Source organism: Heterocephalus glaber, unplaced genomic scaffold (assembly GCF_053883595.1).
Source record: "Heterocephalus glaber isolate CG9 unplaced genomic scaffold, H.glaber_assembly_v1.0 deba00000347, whole genome shotgun sequence".
In the NCBI taxonomy this organism is placed as follows: Eukaryota; Metazoa; Chordata; class Mammalia; order Rodentia; family Bathyergidae; genus Heterocephalus; species Heterocephalus glaber.
In genome coordinates, this window is record NW_028258143.1 from 55,687,231 (window position 1) to 55,706,673 (window position 19,443).

Here is a 19,443-nt window from a genome sequence, read left to right on the forward strand (position 1 = left end):
CAATGTTGGCATTTCTTTCCTTCCTCATTTAATGACCCTAGTGATCTTGCAAAGAAGTGGCACTGTCTCCAGCTCACAGATGAAGCGCAGGGAGGTTGACTTATGTCACCTGTCCACTCTGGCTGATCTGCCTTTCAAATGTGGCCCCATCTGGCTCTAGATCACAGGTGACTATATGTCCCTCAGAGCTGTTCCAGAGGGCACTGGGTAAGGCTGAGGACATGAGAGTGACACAGTCTAAGCCCTCCACACTTGGCGTGCCCTGGCCATCCTCCAGGACTTCAGCATGACATCTCATTTGCTAGGCCATGGATGAAGTTTGTGGCTGTCATTTGTAACTCCTGGAGATGAGATCTAGCATTAGGGTGGACCGGGTTTGACCTATCACGTTGGTGGTAGAGATGGAGAGGGAGGAAATGAATGTAAAAATGTGATGCATTCAAAGTAGTAATGTTTTGCTATGGCCATAAGAGGACTCCTAAAAAGCAGCGTGGATTCAAACAACTCTTAGACTTTTGTTTTTGGCCTAAGAGGAGCCTGAAATGCCACTGTTGCCATGGTAATGAATAAGACATCACTGTGGTAAGTTGGAGAGGGAAGAGGAAAATTTCTTTATTTTTCACATTCAATTAATGTCAAGGGAAATATTTGTTTAATAACATTTTAAATGTTGCACTGTGAGTACAGTTCTTTACTAGGTGCTTTGAGAGTATTAAATAAAGGACAGGGAACTTTGTTGAGGAAGCCCACATTCATAGAACTATGGAACAGTTTAATAGAAACTGATGAATAAGTGAAGATAAAAATGTATGTAAGGATACGTTTGGAGCACATCACAGATAACAGATGTGATAATGAGTTGACTGGGGCTTTTTGCATCTTTTGAATTTTGAGTTAAAATCCTAAGAATTAATCTGTTCAATAGAAGAGGACAGGGAAGATGTCTTTTGGTGGGAGCAAACTGAGACATCCTTTTATTCTGCTGAACAAGAAGCAATGTACAGCAGGAAGTCTGGAGTAAGGAGTGGTGGAAACTGAGGTCTGATTTCCACCATGCTGATCTGAGGATCAGAAAGATGAGGTTGCTGGAAAAGCCCTAGGAAGAGAGTGCTAGGGAGGCTTTGCCTGGGAAAGCAACTGGAAAAGCAGGGCAAAGTTCCCTGAAGAAATGGAAATGGCACACCAGGAGAATGCGCACCATGGTGATGTGGGTCAGACTGGGTCTTAGGCATCTTCCCTGAGGGTCTGGCACTCTGGGGACATTGATACATATTGAATGAATGAATAAGTGATTGAATGGAGGAATGAATGAACAGGGACGACAAGACCTAAGGATGCTTCAGAAGCAGGAGTAAGATAATAGTTATTGATCAAGGTTTGGAAGCTACACAGAGTTCAAGAAGATTCAGAATGCAGTTGAGCCATTTTTCTTGACAACAGCAAACAAGTCATTAACTACATGGGAATTGTGGTTTCTTTTGTGGTGGTGCAGGTAGAAGTGAGGCTGGAGAGGACGTCTGGTTACACCAGGTCTTCAGCTTCCTACTAATCAATATTCATATCCTTAATGCTCCCTGGCTTCACTTCCACAGACACAGGCACATCAGGAGCTGAATTCCAAGTGCTTTGGTATGAAAGTTATGGAGCATGGAATATCTCTTTGTGTGTGTGTGTGTGTGTGTGTGTGTGTGTTAAACTCAGCAGTTTCCCCTCCAATCTGCTCAAAGTTTTCTGCAGACTTGCTATCTCTATTAAAGAAACATTTGTTTTTAAATATTTTCTAATACATCTCAACAAATCAATTAAAAATTATCTTATGACTTCTGACAGATTTGTGGCTTTGTAGGAGGTTGGCTGTCTTCCTATATACATCCTAAGTCAACAGAATCTCCTCTAATTTTTCCTTGTTTCTTCAGTGTAGGAAATTGATCTGGTAAATGGAGTCCATTGCTCCCCCCACCCCGCACCATGAATGCCCACAGGCTGATGGTTTGTGTACAGGGACTCCCTGCTGGTCCCAGGGAGTGGAATTCCTTTCTCAAACCAGAACCTCCAAATTTACATCTTTCTTTTTGCATTATTTCATAGATAATCTGAATTAATCCCTTCAGGATTCACATGCATTTAACTATTGTCTCTTTCTTTAGCTGCTCTTCTCAAATTGAATGTCCAAGGCAAATTCCATAAGATCATTCTATCACAGAGCCTGATTTTCCTGCGTGAAGAGAGAGTTGCATTAAATTTGTGTTAGTGGGGCCGGGGATTTAGCTCAGTGGCTCCAGTGCCTGCCTCACAAGCGGAAGGATCCGAGTTCAATCTCTGGTACCAAAACAAACAAACAAACAAACAAAAAAACCCAAACAAATAAATTTGCATTAGTGTTTTTTAAGTGAGAGTCACAGCATATGTATATGTATATGTATATATGTATTTTTTTCCTGACGCTTTCCCCCCGTATTTTCTTTTTAGTATCAAATCCTTTCTGAGGTTTTCAAAGTGAACCCTTGCTTTCTGTTTTGTTTAGCTCACTTTGGGGAAAGAACTCTCAGGCATTTAGGAGGAAGGATGCTTAAAGAGAAGAATACTTGAGTGAAGATACCAAGTTTCCTATTTCCCCCTCTCTTGGGGAATAACACCATTTGGCATAGGAACGTCTTGAGTACGATCAAGAAACAGCTTCTTGTAGGGCTGGCGATTTAGCTCAGTGGTTCTGCCACCTGCCTCACAAGCGCAAGGACCTGAGTTTAATCCCTGGTACCAAAAAAAAAAAGAAAAAGAAAGAAACAACTTCTTGTAGAAATCAGTTGGTTAGGCCCTTAATTTCTGTGACATTTGTCTTCCCAACTCAATGGTAAACTTTTTGAAAGTGGCCACGGAGTCTTATTTTCTTTTCCTTTTTCCCAATACTGAGGAAACTTCCCCATGGGGTCCTCCGTATTGGGAGGAGCCCCCACACCCATGTGTAGCCCATGCCTGGGTTGAGGCAGCTACTCATTTCTGGGGTGTTGGCTCTATGTTAGGTGAAATTAATATCTTAAAATTAAAGCATTTCAAGAATGAATTATGCCTTTTTAAAAGTTCTTTATAGATTCTAGATAGTAGGCCTTTGTCTGAGGAACAGCAGGTGAAAATTTTTTCCCACATTGTGGGTTGTCTCTTCACACTGCTGGTGGTTTTTCTTGTTGTGCAGAAGCTTTTTAATAAGAAGAGATCCCACTTGTTGATTGTTTGTGCTGGTTCACAGGCAACTGAGGTTTTGTTCATAAAATCTTTTCCTACACGAAAGACCCAATCCAAAAATGGGCATCTGAAATGAACAGACATTTCTCACACAAAGAAGTAGAAATGGCAAATAAACATATGAAAAAATGTTCAACATCACTGGTCATTTGTGAGATGCAAATGAAAACAATGCTGAGATTCCACCTCACACCAGAAAGAATGGCTGCTGTCATGAAATCAACCAATAACAGATGCTGGGAGGGCTGTGGGGAAAGAGGAACACTGTTCCACTGCTGGTGGGAGTGTTGCCTGGTATAACCACTGTGGAAATCCGTATGGAAATACCTCAAAGCACTAGGACTGGAAGTCCCATTTGACCCAGGTATTCCCCTGCTGGCTGTCTTCCCCAAAGAATTAAAAGAATCATACTACAGTGATACATGTGTGCCCATGTTCATAGCAGCACAATTTGTAATAGTCAAAACTTGGAAGCAGTCCAATTGCCCATCAACTGGAGACTGGATAAAAAAAAAATGTGTTATTTTTTAAAAAATGGAGTACTACTCAGCCATCAAAAATGAGAAATTAGAGACATTTATAGCTAAATGGATGCACATTGAGGCGATACTCTTAAGTGAAATAGGACACACGTGTAAACACTGAATAGTTTCTCTAGTGTGAGAAACTGAAAGTGTAAATGAGGACTAAAAAGAAAACAGATGAGAAATAGGAAGAAAAGGGGCAAAGGGGAGGGGGAAGTTGGAGGAGTAGGGGAAAGGAAAGAAGGGAATGGGATTAATAAGAGAGAATGAAAAAATGGAAACAAAGTCTTTGTAAATAGGGATGGAGGGATTGAAGGGAGGGCAGGGGAATGGGGAAAAATAAGAACCAAGGGAGATTATGTAAAGGTCAAATTTCCAATGATGAATGTCATTATATTGTATACCTAAAATGTACCAATAAAATTAATAAATAAAATAAAATAAAATATCCTTCAAAGCAAAAAAAAAAAAAATGAATTATGCCAGTATGTGGAATGTGGGGTTTTTTTGGTACTGGGGATTGAACTGATTGTGCTTGTGAGGCAGGTGGCAGCACCACTCAGCTAAATCCCTGGCCAGGTGGAATGTGTTTTTATAGTTACTATGTTTAGGGCTACAAATGTCAGAAAACTCAATTCAAAGTGATGTTTAAAAAAGTGGAGATATTCCTAAAACTTTGCAGTTTACCTGTATTTTTCTACTAAAATTGTGATCAACACCATTTTCCTCTCAAGTGTCTGGGTTTGGATGATAAAGTATATGGTCATCTGTAGTAATGCTCCATGGTGGGTGTAACAATTTGCCACAAATTTAGTGGCTTAAAACAACACAAATTTATTATCTTCTGCTTCTGTATATTAGAAGCCCAATGTAGGTGTCAGTGTCAGAGGTCTAAAATCAAGGTGGCAGTGAGGCTATATTCCTTCTGGATGCTCTAGGGAACAATACTTCTCTTTGCTTTTTGCGACTTTTTAAGAAACAGCTTTATTGAGATATAATTGTCATATCAAACAGGTCACCCGCTTGAAGTATACAACCCTATGGGTTTTAGTATATTCACAGAATTGTACAACCATTACCACAATCAATTTTGGAGCATTTTTGTCACCTAGGAAAGAAATTCAATATTCATTCCTCATTTCTCTCCTCTCCCACCTACCTTCACGCTACCAACCCATTTTCACATTTTCTTTACTCATTCATTTATTGATGCATACTTAGATTGAGCCCATGTCTTGGCTATGGCAAACTATGCTGCAATGAACATGGTTGTGTAGTAATTTCTTTGGCATGCTAATTTTACTTCCTATGGATAAATACCCAGAAATGAGATTAATGGATCATATGGTAGTTTGTTTGTTTTTAAACAGACTTTATTTTTTAAAGCAATGGTAGGGTCACAGTGAAATTGAGCAAAAGGTAGAGTTTTAAAATATATATATATATAAACCCTGTCCTTATACACACATACCTCCCTCATTATCTTCAACTTTTCCATTTTCTACAGGCTGCCTATACTCCTTGGCTTATAGCCTCCTTTCCAACAATGGCCACCTAAGTCCTCTCACACTGGCATTTCTCTGACCCTCTCTTCTTATTTCCTCTCATACCCTTAAGAGCCCTTATAATTATGATGCACTCACCCAGATAACCCAGAACCACGACCCTATTTCAAAGGTATTAGCTGCATTGCAACCTTGATCCCATCTGCAATCTTAATTCCCTTTTATTTATTTATTTATTTATTTATTTGGTACCAGGGATCGAACTCGGGTCCTTGCGCTTGCGCAGCAGGCAATGAAACCACTGAGCTCAATCCCCGGCAAATTCCCTTTTATACTGTAACCAAATATATCCTCAGTACACAAGAGCCATGTATGAGGCAGTGACATCTTTGGGGGGCCATTATTCAGCCCACCACATCATTCCACTTATAAAGGGCTTTGTTGTCATATGCATCAAGAAGTGTAGAAGCAGGGTGGCCCCAGGAGGGTAAGTTCACAGCTGACAAAGTCATTGTGGATCCAGGTTCCCACCTCTTTCTGCTTGGCTGTCTTCAGTGTGCAATTCTATCTTGTGGTTGTGGGTGCAAGATGCTTGCTGCATTTTCAGGCACTATGTACACATAACCATATTCTAGGGGAGAGAAGAAGGCGTTTTCTTTTCACGTATCTCTGTAACAGCAATGATATTTTCTCACAAGCCCCACAGAAAGAATCTCATAGGCCAGCATTGGCCTTGGTTTATCCTCTGCAGGGCATGGGTGAGGAGGAGTGGGAGGCAGGGTCCCAGATGGTTTTGCCCAGCAGGAATGGCCCTCAGGCAGGCCACCTCAGCTCCTGACGAGTTCACAGGATGAATATATCCAGGCAGGCACTTTGAATCTTCAGAGCACTCTTCTGATATATTCTACCTTCTATTCATGCAATTATTTGGAATCATGAAGTGGGTTATAATTTTGCTTAGAGTGGCTACCCTAGAGATCCTGAGGCATAGCAGATGGTTTTCATTTCACGGATGAAAAAGTAGATATTGTAGAACAAAATGGCACCCAAGGAGGGTCTGGACCACACCTGTTAGGTGTTCATTTGTTATTTGTGACTGAGCCTCATTGTTGCTGCTTTGACATCTTTGTTCTGTTGCATGACCCTGCTTAGGATGTGGATGTGTTTAATATTGACCTACAAAGCAGAACTTGTTGCCATATTTTATAGTTTAAAATAATCTCACAAATTTTCTTTTTTTTGTTTTACTCTTTTTATTATTGAGTATATTAACTTTTATTATTTTTTTGTATATCCTAATTGGTACATTTTAGGTGTACAATATAATGACATTCATCATTGGAGATATGCACCTTTACATAGTCTCTCTTGGTTCTTATTTTTTCCCCCTTCCCCTGCCCTCCCTTCAACCCTTCCATCCCTCCCTATTTACAAAGACTTTGTTTCCATTTTTTCATTTTCTCATATTAATTCCATTTCCTTCTTTCCTTTTGCCTACCCCTTCTACTTCCCCTTCCCCTTTGCCACCTTTCTTCTTATTTCACATTATCTATTATACCTTTTAGTCCTTATTTACACTTTCAGTTTCTCACACTAGAGAAACTATTCAGTATTTACACATGTGTGTCCTATTTATTTCACTTAAGAGTATCGCCTCAATGTGCATCCATTTAGCTATAAATGTCTCTAATTTCTCATTTTTGATGGCTGAGTAGTACTCCATTTTATAAAACAACCAGATTTTCTTGATCCATTCTCCAGTTGATGGACATTTGGGCTGTTTCCAAGCTTTAGCTATTACAAACTGTGGTGCTTGAACATGGGTGCACCTATATCACTGTGGTATAATTCTTTTAATTCTTTGGGGAAGATACACAGCAAGGGAATAGCTGGGTCAAATGAGACTTCCAGTCCTAGTGCTTTGAGGTATCTCCATACTGATTTCCACAGCGGTTGCACCAGTCTACACTCCCACCAGCATTGGAGCAATGTTCCTCTTTCCCCACAGCCCCGCCAGTATTTGTTATTGGTTGATTTCATGATAGCAGCCATTCTTTTGGGAGTGAGATGGAATCTCAGCATTGTTTTCATTTGCATCTCTCAAATGACCAGTGATGTTGAACATTTTTTCACATGTTTATTTGCCATTTCTACTTCTTTGTGTGAGAAATGTCTGTTCATTTCAGATGCCCATTTGTGGACTGGGTCTTTAAATTTAGGAGGTCTGATTTTTTTAAGTTCTTTACAGATTTGAGATAGTAGACCTTTGTCTGAGGAACTGCTGGTGAAAATTTTTTCCCACATTGTGGGTTGTCTCTTCACTCAGCTGGTGGTTTCTCTTACTATGCAGAACTTTTTAGTAAGAAGAGATACCACTTCTTGATTGTTTGTGTTAGTTCACAGGCAACTGAGGTTTTGTTCATAAAGTCTTTTCCTATACCAATGTCTTCAAGAGTTCTACCTAACCTCTGTTCCAGCCAGTTCAGCATTTCTGTTTTAATATTTAGATCTTCAATCCATTTAGATTTTAGTTTAGTGCATGGTGAGAGATATAGGTCTGGTTTTAGTATTTGGCAAGTTGAAACCCAATTTCTCTAGCACCATTTATTAAAGAGGCTATCTTTCCTCCAGTGAGGATGTTTGGCTCCTTTGTCAAAGATGAGGTGGCTGAGTGTGTCTGGAGTGGTTTCTGCATCTTGTAATCTGTTTCACTGGTCCTCAGGGCTGTTTCTTTGCCAGTACCATGCTGTTTTTATCACAGTAGCTTTGTAGTATAGTTGCAAGTTGGGGCTTGTAATACCCCCCTGCCTTGTCTCTGTTACCTAGAATTGCTTTTTCAATTCTGGGTCTCTTCTTGTTCCAAATGAATTTTTGGATTGTTTTCTCAAGGTCCATGAAGTATGCTGCTGGGATTTCAATTGGGATTGCATTGAATTTATATAGGAATTTTGGAAGTATGGTCATTTTCACTATGTTGATCCTTCCTACCCAGGAGCAAGGACTGTCTTTCCATTTTCTGATATCATCTTCAATCTCTCTTTTCAGAGTGGTATAGTTTTCAAAGAAGAGGTCTTTGATTTCTTTTGTTAGGTTGATTCCTAGGTATTTCAGTTTTTTGGATGCTATTGTGAAAGGAATTGTTTGCCCTATTTCTCTCTCAGTAAGTCTGTTGCTGGTGTAGAGGAAAGCTAGTGATTTTTGTGTGTTGACCTTGTATTGGCTACTCTACTGAATGTGGTTATTAAGTCTAGAAGACTTTTGGTGGAGTTCTTGGGGTCTTTGATATAGAGTATCATGTCCTCTGCAAATAATGACAATTTGACTTCTTCATTTGCTATCTTTATTCCTTTTATTTCTTTCTCTTGTCTAATTGGTGTGGCTAATGTTTCCAAAACTATATTGAACAGGAGTGGTGATAGTGGACATCCTTGTCTTCTTCCTGATTTTAGTGTGAAGGATTTCAGTTTTTGACCATTTAGCATGAGATTGGCTGTTGGTTTTTCATAGATGGCTCTTATCAGATTGAGGTAGAGACTGTCTCTCCTGATTTTTTGTAGGTTTTTTTTAAAATCATAAATGCATGTTGGATTTTGTCAAATGCTTTTCCTGCATCTATGGAAATGATCATATGGTTTTTGTCCTTGGCTCTATTGATATAGTGTATTACATTGATTGATTTGCATATGTTGAACCATCCCTGCATCCCTGGGATGAATCCCACTTGATCAGGGTGTGTGATCTTCTTGATGATCTTCTGCATTCTATTTGCCAGTATCTTAGTAAGGATTTTTGCATCTATGTTCATTAGTGAGATTGGCCTATAGTTCTCTTTTTCAGTTGGGTCTTTCTCTGCTTTGGGGATCAAGGTGATTCTTGCTTCCAGGAATGAATTTGGGAGTATTGCTTCCCTTTCAATTTCATTGAAGAGTTTAAACAGTAGTGGCAGCAGTTCCTCTCTAAATGTCTTGTAGAATTCAGCAGTGAAGCCATCAGGGCCGGGGCTTTTCTTAGTTGCTAAGTTTTTAATTACATTTTCAATTTCATTGGTTGATATTGGGTTGTTTAGAATTTTTAGGTCTTCTTCATCCAACTTTGGTAATTCATACATGTCTAGGAATCTGTGCATTTCTTCTGTGTTTTCCATCTTATTGGTGTATAGGTTCTCGAATTAGGTATTGATGATCCTCTGGATTTCTGCTGCATCTATTGTAAGGTCATCCTTTTCATTCCTAATTGCATGGATTTGGGCCTTTTCTTTCCTTTTTTTGATAAGGTTGGCTAAGGGTTTGTAAATTTTCTTTATTCTTTTGAAGAACAAACTCTTGGCTTCATTGATTTTTTGTATCATTCTCTTAGTCTCCATTGCATTGATTTCTGCTCTGATCTTTATAATTTCCTCCCTTGTATGAGCTTTGGTTTGTCCTGCTCTTCTTTTTCTGGAAGCTTGAGATTCGGCATCAGGTTGTGTAATTGTGCTTGGTCTGTTTTCTCAATATGTGTATTCACTGCTATGAATTTCCCTCATAAGACTGCTTTCATTGTGTCCCATAGATTCTGATATGTTGTATTCCCATTGTCATTTAATTGAAGGAACTGTCTGATTTCTTCTTTAATTTCCTCTGTGACCCATTGGTTATTCAGAAGTGTGTTGTTCAATTTCCATGTGTTTATGAAGTTTTTGTGGTTTCTTTTGCTATTAATCTCCAATTTCATCACACTATGGTCTAATAATATACAGGAGATAACTTCAGTTCCTTTGCACTTACCTAAATATGTTCCATGAGCAAATGTGTGGTCTATTTTGGAGAACAACCCGTGTGCAGCTGAAAAGAATGTGTATTCTGATTTTGTGGGGTGAAACACTCTGTAAACCTCTGTTAAGTTCATTTGTTCAAGAGTTTGATTGAGTTCTAGTATTTCATTGCTCATTTTTTTGTCTAGTTGATCTATCTATTTGTGACAATGGGGTTTTGAGGTCCCCCACTAGTATTGTATTAGTGCTTATTTGATTTTTCATGTCCGTTAATATTTGTTTTCTATAGTTGGGTGCACTAGTGTTTGGTGCATGTATGTTTATGATTGTTATCTCTTCCTCTTGGATTGTTCCCTTTACAAGGATATAGTGTCCTTCTTTGTCTCTCTTAATCAGTGTGGGTTTGAAATCCACTTGGTCTGTAAAGAGGATAGCTACTCCTGCTTTTTTTTCAGGTTCTTGTCACATGGAGTATTGTTTTCCACCCTTTAACTTTCAGTCTATGAGTTTCTTTTTGAATTAAGTGTGTTTCTTGTATGCAGCATACTGTTGGATCTTCCTTCTTGACCCATTCTGCCAGTCTATTTCTTTTGATTGGTGAATTGAGACCATTAATATTGATGGTTATAACTGATACATATTGAGTTATCATTGTCATGACTTTTTCTTTTTGTTTGAATCTCCTCCTTTGCTTTTAATTTTTTGTCATGCCCAGTGGATTCATTCTGCTGGGCTTTCTGGGGTTGTGATCCTCATTATCTTTTCCTAGGATGTTGTCTAAAAGTTTTTGGAGTGCTGGTTTGGTATTCATGAAGTTCCTAAGGTGCTCTTTGTCATGAAAGTATCTTATTTCTCCATCAATTTTGAAAGATAATTTTGCAGGGTACATCAATCTGGGTTGGAGGCTGTTTTCCTTTAGGGCTTGAAATACATCACTCCAAGCTGCTCTTACCTTGACGGTTTGTGTTGAGAAGTCTGCTGTGATTCTGAATGGTCTTTCCTTTGTATGTGATTTGTTTCTTTTCTCTTACTGTGTGTAGAAGTTTTTTCTTCTGTTGTGTTTCTGGAATCTTAACAATTATATGCCTATGTGTAGATTTTTTTTTTTTTAATCAAGGCTAGTTGGAGTCCTATTTGCCTCCCTTATCTTATGTCAAGTCCTTTCCCCCTGTTTGGGAAGTTCTCTGCCATCACTTCTGTGAACAGTATTTTTATGTAATGTGCACTCTCTCCTGTTGCTTCCTTGACTCCAATCAGTCTTATGTTATTCTTCTTGCATTGTCTTGTAGCTGCTGGATTGATTACTCATGGTCCCTTACAATTTTAAAGAAATTTTTCTTTTCCTGGTCACTAATTGCAATCTTATCTTCTATATCTGAAATTCTTTCTTACATTGGCTCATTCTGCTGTGTAGCGTTTCAGTGGAGTTTTTAATCTCCTGGAAATGTGTTTGCATCTGTTTTATGGATTCAATTTATTTCCTATGTTGGGATTCCATCATGTTCCTCAGCTCCTCTATTTTTTTATCTGTGTCCTCTCTAGATTTATTAATCATGTCTTGCACTATGGGCACAATCTCTGCTGTTATGTGAGAAATTATTTCTGATTTCATTTTTTCCAGATCCTTTTTCATTGCTAGTTCAGGGATTCCAGGTGGTTGAGTATCAGAGTGTTTCATCTCATATCCCTTTGGGGTTGCTGTAGGTGATCTGGAAGTGTGGTTCTGAGGCTTGTTTACATGTCTTCTCATTTCAACAGGGGTGCTGGTGGGGTGTGGGGTGCTGTTGGTGCCCGCATGCTCACCTCCTCTGTGCTGGGAGCTGTGGCACGCCTACCTGGAAGCCTTCTCCATGCTGGGAGCCATGGCATGTTGACACGGAAGCCTCCTCTGTGCTGGGAGCTGTGGCATGCTGACCTGGAAGCCTCCTCTATGCTGGGAGCTTCAGCATGCCTACCTAGCAGCCTCCTCCAGGCTGGGAGTCATGGCATGCTGACCCAGAAGCCTCCTCTGTGCTAGGAGCTGTGGCACACTGACCCGGAAACCTCCTCTGTGCTGGGAGCTGTGGCACTATGACCTGGAATCCTCCTCCACACTGGGAGCTGCAGCATGCCTACCCAGAAGCCTCCTCTGGGCTGGGAGCTGTGGCATGCTGACCTGGAAAAATTGGCTTATAGTTCAAAAAGGTTTCAGTCCATAATTGGGTGGCTCCAAGGCCAGGATGGGGAACAGGTATCACAGAAGAGAAACATGGTATGCAGAAAGTAGCAAAGGTAACCTTAATTTTAATTTTTATTAGTACTCATCTATAGTACTTAATGATTGCATTCATTGTAGTGAGTTTGTACATGTACATAGCACATCTCAATTCTTTGAATGTTCTTGTTCCCTCCCTCCATCTCTTGATCTCCTTTCTATGTGCAAAAGGTCTATCTCCCTGTTTCCTATTATCTTTTATTTTTGAGCATTATTATTATTTTTTTGATTCTGGAGATCAAACTCGGAGCTTGCACTTGCAAGGCAGGCAGTAGAACCACTGAGCTAAATCCCTGGCCCTTGAGGATTAATTTTAATAAGCAGATTTAACCTAGTCACATAGTCACATTCATCATGACTCCTGTATGTTTGGACTTACTCTTACCATCTTACATTATTTTCTATTTCCCAATATTTATTCTTTCCTCCTAATCTTCTGCATTTTTCTTCTGGTTAAAACAAATCACACAATGAAATATAAAGATCTCTACTAGTGCAGTTTAATACATTTTGATAAATTCTGCTTTAAAAAAAATTGAGGTTCCCATTTCCATTTCTTCTCTATAGGTTTAGGAGACATCCATGCTGTATTATTTAGGATTAGTTTTGGTGATATATATGAACACAAAACCCAGGTAGCCTTTTCCAGTGTGTTGGCAAATATGATCTCTCAATTTTAAAGCTTGTATTATGCAACAGTTCTCCCACAGGAGAGCAAACCTGTGAGATAGTCCTAAATACCATTATATATTTTTGAGGTTTTGAAACTTAAAACAGAAATCACACTGTACTTGTTTACAATTTGCTTCTTCCTCTTCATGGGTCAGTTATTTCTTTTTTTTTTTTTGGAGTACCAGCGATTGAACTCAGGACCCTGTGCTTCTGAGGCAGGCACTGTGTTACTGAGCTAACTCCCCAGCCCAGTTATTTCTATTTAATGTAGTTCAATCTCATTGATTGATTTCTTGATTGCAAAACTGGGGATTGAACTCAAGGCCTCATGCATGCCAGGCAACTGCTCTACCCTATCCCTTAAAAAAATTTTTTTAACTTGTGATACTCCTGCCTCAGCCTCCTGAATACCTAGAATTACAGGTGTGCACAATTACACCTGGCTTCTACCTCATTTATTATCAGTGTTATTATTTGAGGTGAAATACACATAGAATTTCCATCTTAACCATGTTAAAGCATACAGTTCAGCAACTTTAAGCACAAATTACTGTGCAATCAGTTTTCCAGAATTTTTATCATCTTGTAAAACTGAAATCCATGTCCTTATACACTTCCAAGCGTCCCTCCTTCCAGCCCCTGGCTATACTTTGTTAATACTGTACATTTGATTACTCTAGATGCCTTTCATATTTTTAAAGACTGGGTCTCACTATGCAGTTCAGGTTAGCCTTGGACTCACTATGTACCCAGGCTGGCCTCAAACTCATGGTGATTCCTGCCTGATTACAGGCAAGTGCCACTATGCCTGGACTCTAGATGTCTCTTGTAAGTGAAACCATACATTAATATCTGTGAGTTTGAGGATAGACTGGGCCACATAGTGAGTTCAAGACCAGCCTACACTATATACTCAGACCCTGTCTCAAACAAAGTTTCATTAATTTTTTTTCTGGTACCAGATTGAACTCAGGACTTTGGGCTTGCAAGGCAGACGAGGTGCCACTGAGCTAAATCCCTAGCCCTCATTAATTTTTAATTGATTGCATGTTGAAAATAAATTGGATTAAGATATATTGATTTCACCTGTTTCTCTTTACTTTTTAAACTGTTGTTACTAGAAAGAAAATTTTGTTTTGTTTTGTTTTTGAGAAAAGGTCTTGCTATGTAGTTCAGGCCAGCTTTGAACTCACTATGTAGCCCAGGCTGGCCTTGAACTCATGGTGATCCTCCTGCCTCTCAGTTTGAAAATTTTAAATTAAATGTGGTTCTCTGAGATAGTGTTGTGCTAAGACCCTTGTATGAACTAGAAAAACTGAGAAGAATAAAGAAAGCATAGTCTCTGGCATCAAAGAGCTCTCCTGGTTGGAGAAGATAAGAACCTAGGACAATAGTTGCAATGGCATTAAGCCCATTGATAAAGATATATATTGAGGTATACAGATTGAGGAGGGCCATTGCGGGCTCAGATAGAAAGGAGAGGCGAAGAGAGCTATTAGGTTAGTCTACTCACAAATATACCTTTCAGTTCTTGCTTTTGCTAGGTGTGGTGGCATACGGGTCTCACCTCTTGGGGGCCTGAGGCAAGGGGGGTCCTGAACTGGAGGCCAGCCTGGGCTACCTAGCAAGTTCTAGGCTGGCATGGCCTATGTAGTGAGATCTTGTCTCAAAAAACCAAAAAGTTAAAATGAAAAAAAATTTTAAAATCCTGCCTTTGATTCTTTTGGATACCCAGAAGTATAACTGCTAGAGCATATAATAATCTCATTTTTGAGGAACTGGCATACTGTTTTGTAGAGTGTAGTAGTTGTACCATTTTACACTCCTAACTGTACAAGGGTTCAAAGGTGTACAAATTCTTGTTATCTTTTTTACTGCAGCCATCCTAAGGGGTGTGAGATGGTATCTCATTGTGATCTTTCTGCCCCACTAAGTCCCTCCCCTCCTCTTTCTTCAGGCAGAGGCTTACTATGTAGCCCAGGCTGACCTCAAACTCTTGATCATCCTGCCTCAGCTTCCTTTAGCCTCCAGAAGAGGGTTGGTTATTTTGGTTTGCATTTTCCTAATAATTAGTAATGGTTAGCATCTATTCATCTGCCTTTTGGCCATTTGAATATTTTCTTTGAAGAAATGTCTGTTTAGTCCTTTGCAACCATATACTTCATTCTTTTTAAGTGCTTACAACATGCCATAGTTAAGTCACTTTTGATGGACACTTACGTTGCTTTTAATTTTTCTCTGTTATAAATAGCTGTGCAATAAACATTATCATATGATACTTCTTGTAACCTGAATATTTCTTTATGCATATATATCACATTGTCTATACAAAGATATTTTAAAGTAAATCACCTATATGATACTTAAAAGCAATGAAACAGTAGAATTGGGGTCAGGATACAGTAATTTTTAATTTAATGGGTCCTATTAAACAGCAGTCTAAAATGGTTATACCTGCTTTCACTTGTTATCAACATGAGTACTTACAGAGAATGGAAGGACAAAATGGAAACAAAGCTTGCATAAATGGGGAGGGGAAGAAGAATTGAAGGGAGGGGAGAGGAATGAGAAAAGAAAAGAATTAAGATATATTATGTAAGGGCTGGGGATTTAGCTCAGTGGTTCCGGCCCCTGCCTCGAAAGCGCAAGGACCTGAGTTGGATCCCCAGTACCAAAAAAATAAAATAAAATAAAATAAAATGTACTGATAAACTTAATTAATTAAAAAAAAGATATATTATGTACAGGAACAAATTCCCTATGATGAATGTGATCAATATGATGTATGACAAATATGTATTAATGAAAAAATAAAGTTAAAAAATTTAAAAAAACCATGAGTAACCATTTCCCCATACCCTTGAATGCTGGAAAATCTCCTTATTAGTTGTTTCTCATTTAAAGGAGCAAAGTGACTTGCACAGAAATCTATAATTTTAATACATTCCAACTTATCAATCTTTTTATAGTATTTAGATTCTGCCTGTTATTTTAGAATTCTCAGGATCAAGTCCAAATCCTTTGACATGCCATATAAGGCCCTCTCTCAGATGAGGGTATATGCTGTAGCTCCCCATGAATTTTCCTATGTTTTACTCATAAAAATGTCCTGGCAGTCATCTGAACAGGTCAAATACAGTCACATGGTGTGACCATATGTCTCCAGGCAAACAAAAACCCTAGAGTACTCATGGCCCCCTTTTCTGCAGTAAGAGACCATTCATGTTTCTAGCTGGGTCCTTGGACTGGAGACTTTCCCAGCCTCTCTTGCAGCTAGACCTTGTAGTCAATGGGATAAAAGTGAAAATGATTCACACATCCTTCTGGGTTTTTCCTATAAAGGGGAAGCCACATTCTCTTTGTTTGTTTGTTTTCATTTTGGTTTTTTTGAGACAGGGTCTCACTATGTAATCTGGGCTGTCCTTGAACTCACTCTGTAGCCCAGTCTGGCCTACATCTTGCAGTGATCCTCCCAAGTGCTAGCATTACAGGGGCGCACCACCACACCTGACTTATTGTATGGTATGTATTCATTTATATGTGTTTCTCTTCTATGTAAGTGTCTTGAGGACAGGAACATACCTTAATAAGTACCTAGCATAAAATTAATAAATATTTGTTGAGTAAATCAAATCATGTGAACAATCATTGGAGCACCTGATTTATAAAAAGATGTAACAAACTTTAAAGTAGACAAATTACCATTTTCAAAAAGCATTGAAAAATGAATGTATTTAACCATACTTGGCTGATAATAGAGCAAATAGGTGAATAATAGTTCATGCTATAGCATGTTCAATGAACTGAAAACAGGAAGTTGGTCTGAGGAAGGGAAAGGAACTTTTGTCTTGTAAGAATTAGAACCGCGGGGCTCCATAATCATCTGTCATCCGGTCGATGTTGTATCTGTGGTTAGAAATGTACATGATAGGGACTCCAGGGATCTTCCAGATTCTCCGCTTAAGGTCCTGGTCAACCGTGGCCACAATGTAACACTTGTGCTGAGTTACTCTCTGCACTAAGCAGTCATCTGCATAGGTCCCTTTATGTGTGCAAGGTAATCGTTCAAATCGTGGATCCTCGGCAATCCTTAGAGCCACTCGATACTTCTGTCCCAATCTCTCAGTTTCAGCCATTACACAATCAGTTATAAAATGAATACACTTGGCATACAGACAGTCCATCATCAATTGTACTAAGTCCAATTTGGCTTTGATGGAAAAGTTGATAAAGTTGGTATCAACCAGGATATGAAAAGGTGGGCTGTGCTGGGTATTATATTGGAAGAATAGCAAGAAGGATGTTGGGGGACTTAGCTTTCCTTTAAAGCACTGGGATCTTTCTTTTTTTTTCTTTTTAGGTTTGGCTCTATCCTTTTCTTTGAGTCTCTCATCTCTGAGACTAAGCATCCGCTTCATGGTCGCATACCTCCTTGCTTTCTTTTGTTTCTCCATGTTCATGCCAAACTCCAGTTTCTTACAAATTTCCTATAATACTATATTAGCTAGTACTCTTATATATCTCTGTGAGCTTAGAGGGCTCCAGTAACATAATACAGAGTAGTACATTCTGGTCAACAAATGAGCTTTAAGGTCTCATTACTACTATAGCAATAGGAATATATGTAAACACAAAAAGTCACAAATCTGCAACAATTCAACAAAATAACATGCTAAGTAAGGTTAAGTACTCATACTAACACAGAGGAGCTCTTCACCCCTTGAGGAAGTAGGCTGGTGACGCCTAAGAACATTGCCACTGAAATGATTAGAATGAAGCAGATAAAATCATGGCTTTTCTCAGGCCATTCTATGGGAAAAACTTGTTTAAAATATGAATATGCTATTCATTTATTACTCCAAATTATTTTCTTCCAGAAACTCATTCATTCAAGTGTTTACTGGGTGCCTACTATGTGTTGGGTACCATTCCAGGTTATTGGGGGGATAGATCATTGAGCCAAAGATTCCTGTTCTTATGGAACTTATAGTCTACGGGAGACAGACAATACACATTAAACAAACAAGTCAGAAAATTACATGATGTGTTAGAAGGTGACAAGTTTCATAGAAAAGAAAGGCAAAGCAGATGAAAGGAGATTAGAAGTGTGCAGAAAAGAACAACAGAGGAGGGTTAGTTCTCACAATATTAAAGAAGATGGTCAGAATACGGTTAATTAACCAGGTGATATTTCAGCAAAATAATTTGAAGTGAGTGAGCCATGCACACAGAAGAAATGTGAATTGGATTATATGACTCCCTGACATCCTTGCTCATCCTTAAAGCCTTTCATACTCTTCCCATACCTCTTACAGAAAAGTCTATTCTTTAAACAAAAGCTCATATAGAGTGCTATCTTCCTCTCACATGTACCATATTTCACCCTTTTATCACCCTTAACTTTGCTCCAGCCATCTGGTCCACCTTCTGTCCTTAGTGACTCTACTCTGCTGCTTGAGGCCCTCTTCTCTGAAGGGTTATCATGGCTGGCTCCTTGGCTGTTCTTACCCTTCAGAGCTCAGCTAAAGTGCCATCTTTTCCAAGAGGCTTAGTGGACAGCTCACAGTTACTCTGCCATATCACTCTATTGATTTTTTCATAGCACTTTTTGTCACAACTAACATATTCTTGGTTATATGTTTGTGTCCTTAGGTTGTAAGTCTTCTTTCTTTAGAATGTAAGTGCTATGAAAGAACCTTATAATGGAAAGGGATCTTATCCACCATATTCCTTACTTTATCTTTAAAGTGTACCACACCAGGACCAGTATATTTGATAGGTGAACAAATGCATGTTTGGTGTATAAGCACTTGAAGGCCTATTGGTTTGTAGCAATGTAAAGCTTACAGGATGCTCACCAACCCACAAACCCTACCACTAAATGCACATACACACTCAACACACACACACACACACACACACACACACACACGAAGAAAAGTTTTTCAATGTTGTGGGGGAAAAGACGGGATTGCAGGGAATCAATATGCTCTCTCCTATCAAATACCCACTGATAGACCTGAGGCAGGTAGTGGGTTTATACATAGAGTGACCTTGGGATATGCTGTAAGTGACTGACATGACAGGTGCTTAATAGAGCACCTGCTCCATGGCAGATTAAATTGGAAAGTGCTCATTGGTATCTGTCTGTCTGTCTGTTTTTCTATGTCTATATATTTAATCTATCTGAAAGATTTTGAATTTGAATCTTGCCAAGGCTTGGAGCTCTTCCTAACAAAATCTTTAAAAACTGGATATCAGTACAACCCAGGAGCCACTTATAGAGCTTGTAATTAGCTAGCTACAGGTTGTACCACCTGATTCCTTACCAGTGTTTCCAACACAGCCGTTCTTGGTAATATATTTTACTGTTCTGAAATGAAATGAAAGAAGCAAAGAAAAGCAAAAGGTGGTAGCTTTTTCCTTGGGTATATTTTCTAAAGTTTCTTTAGAAATTAAATGAAATGTAGCTGATCTTCAGAGGGCATTGTACTC

General features: G+C 39.0%; 1 long non-coding RNA gene and 1 pseudogene across 1 annotated transcript in view; one reads left to right on the top strand and one right to left on the bottom strand.

Moving 5' to 3' along the window:
• Positions 1–19,443, top strand: part of LOC147829972 (uncharacterized) — a 63,931-nt gene that overhangs the window by 23,580 nt on the left and 20,908 nt on the right. The window lies entirely within an intron of this gene.
• On the bottom strand, positions 16,743–17,150 carry LOC101726320 (rRNA-processing protein FCF1 homolog pseudogene; annotated as a pseudogene).